The following is a 3,338-nucleotide window of genomic DNA, read 5'->3' as shown; positions in this document are numbered from 1 at the left end:
AAAGAAAGAAAGAAAAAAGCCCCCAAGGAGCAGAAAGCGCCGGCGGAGCGTGGCGGGCTGCCCGGCCGCCCCCGCGCTGCCCGGCCGCCCCTTCCCGACAGGTTTCCGGGGCTGGAAGCACCGGGAGGGGAGAGCTGCGGGGGCCGCGCACAAAACCGCCTGGCTTGGCCCGTTGTTAGGGCAGACGGGTAAAGAAAACGTGAGGAAAAAGTCAAAAAAATACCGGAGAAGCGAGACGATAAAGTAGAAAATTCTGCGGCCCCGGAGAAGCGGAGCCGCGGGAAGCGGGCTGCGGGGCCGCGGCCGCCTGGCCCGGGCTCTGCCCGTTCTCGAAGGTCCCGATCAGCGTGATTTGGGGCAATTAATGCACTTGGAGATACTGTCTGGATAACGCTTGCGTCAGAACTGTGCTGACATGCGGTCACCATCAGATACTACTAGAAATAGTTACTGCGGTGTCTGAGTAAAAGTTATTTGAACAGCTTTATACGGGTTACAGTAATGAAATAYATTTTTGTCTTTCTAGATGTTTGAATACAGGCTTGGGAATTTTTCCATAATGAAGGAAAAGGATAAATAAAAGCGCATTCTTTAAGCACCCTTAATTTGYCCCCCCCYTTTTTTTAATACAYTTTCCATGTTACATTTGCTTTTGGAGGATACTGATTTACCTTTAAATTTGCAAAATAAATGCATGCAATACTAGCTTAATATTCATTTACGCAGCACATATTACAAAAAAAAAAAAAAATTAAAATCTATTCCTCTGCAATCTCTTTTAATCTAATGGATTTTTGAAAGGCATACTTTAAAAGCATTAAAGGCATACTTAAAAGCGTTTAAACAGTTTTTGAATGCTTTTTGAATAAGGCCATGAATTTATTAGTACATTCAAGCTAACAGGAAATGCTTCTCCCCATACAAGCGAAATAGAGTAACAAAAGTCAGAAAAGTGCTAAGTTTTTTGTTAACCAGGTACTGAAATGTCGTACAGGACCTGGGTATAAAATGAAAGCAAAAATGTCTCTCAATGTATGAACCTCCTAACGTTCTTCTGGGAATATACCTAGAAAATTTACTTCAGTTTACTGCTCTGTAAATATTCTTGCATCTGGAGCCCCTGCCACCTAGAAAAACTCTGGGTCTATGTGGAAGCACATCAGCCTGCTTAAAAAAGCTATAATACCACAGTACATTGGCTTCACTCCTAACTTTCTGTAGTCTGAGGGAACTTAAATACCAAAGCTGTTTATTTCTAAGACATTTAGAAGAGTACATCTGTTTATAAACACACACTCAAATGCTTGATTACAGCTGTTTTTTTTTTCATGGTAATGTGTAGGACCTTCCTCCTCTAATGAATAATTCCACATCTTGATACCGTCTTTTATCTAAAATGATTGGATTTAGATTGCCGTACAGAATTTATTCATCAACATCACACAGTGACAATGTACAACGGTGTAAAACAGCAAGCAAAGAGCATCTTACAGATTTTAAATAAAGTGAATGCTGCGGTGAACCAGAATGTTATATATGCAGAAATGGGATTTGATCAGGATAGAATGATTTTACATTCTTTTGTGAAGGATGTTTATTACTTGTTGCTAAGCACAGGAGCATTTATTACAAGGTCATTKTTGGTAAAGCTCACAATTTCTTGGTAAACTGTACAGCACAACAGTCCTGTTTAAATAGGAAGTTAATTTTGTTCATCACCTTCATATTGCTACCATACATGTGAATTCTGACTTTTAAATTAGTCCCCTTTTAAATATTTGTATTCAACAGAGCAGATAAAATTAGATRTTTTCTACTTCTAATATATAAACCTGGGAAAAGGCTATTACTGATTCTCACTTATTTTAGCTACAAGTGCTACTGACAGAGCGAGTGTAAAGTCCGCAGAGCCATGCACAGGACAGACAGAACAGCAACTCGGCTTCGCCTTGCCCACCTGGCTTTGAAAGAATTTTTCTTGCCTCACCTGAGTAATTCGGTGTGACCGAACAACTGGGACATTCCTTCTCCCTTTGTTTCCCTTCAAACAGAAAAGTTCCCTACAGTACTCCAACATTGTCAAAATAAATTTAATTTAAAAACTCAGTATACGGTATATTGTGGCTAATATTTCAAATAGCAGCATGATACCCTGCTTATAACAACACAAAAATGTAATACATGGTGAAGGTCAAACTTAGACCAAATCCTTCTTTGCTGGTTTATAAATGTGTGTCAATTAAGTTAGGCTTTAACAGACTTAACGATTTTTGTTCTGGTTCCATCAACTGAGTGTTTAGAAGTTCATGAATTTGACTGGCTGAAAGTCTGTGGTTTGCRTTATAGAATCGTAAGTCATAGAATCAGTAAGGTTGGAAGGGACCTCTGGAGATCATCTAGTCCAACCGCCCTGCTCAGCTGATGAYACTGGTATATACTGATGATTATTTTTGTCTTTCCCTAAAAATCTCCAATTTTGTAAACAACTGCTATTTACAACTTTTCTTGGAAATAAGCTACCTGAAAGATACTTTATTTACTAAGCATGAGTTTCTATTTCTTGAGATCAACCAGTTTTACTTTATATTCACATTAAAAATACATAARTGCTTATGGTCAGATAAAGGTATTCTTAGATTTTAGAAGGGAATGTAGTGTTCTGACAAATAGTGTCATCCAAATCCTACGTTAATCCACTTCCCAGCCTCGGTATATCGGAGTGTCTTGACACTGGTCAGAAAGCATACCCCATCCCCGACCAGAACACGCCTGCAGCGGCACGACTGCCCTTACTGTTGCCACAGGAACCTCACTAGTTCCCTGAAGGAAAATAYTAAGAAGAATTCTAGTGTAAATGCAACCTCAGAATGCATGGTTCTTCTTACTCCGTGTCAGGCCAACACAGGATGTCTCTGTCCTGCTGAGACTGTCAACATATGTATTAAGTTGTGTTTGGGATAATAGCCTTTACGGTTTTGGCTCCTGTCTGATGGAAACCTTAAGACCACTCACTCCACAGAAAAGACCTTCAATTATTTTCTACTAACCTGAGCAAAATGGTAGGTTATGCAATGTACATACAAATAGTCTGGTTGTTGTACAAATAAATAATTAACTAAAAAGTTCAAGTAAAGGAATTTTTTGTCTATCTCAGAACTTCTATAAATTGCATTTTATTAATATTTTGTCTAAATAATAGAATATATTTGGACAACAGAGGGAAGAATTATTTCYGCAACTAATAGATTGAATTTGAGGAAAAACTAATGAATGTTGTGAAAAAACAGGTTCAGAAGGAGGACTGAAATTTGATTTCAGCTAACACATTGTATTGCCAA

This window comes from Rhea americana, unplaced genomic scaffold, assembly GCF_003343005.1.
Source record: "Rhea americana isolate MKP2758 unplaced genomic scaffold, rheAme1 scaffold_37, whole genome shotgun sequence".
NCBI lineage: Eukaryota > Metazoa > Chordata > Aves > Rheiformes > Rheidae > Rhea > Rhea americana.
Note: the sequence above shows the minus strand (reverse complement) of the source record.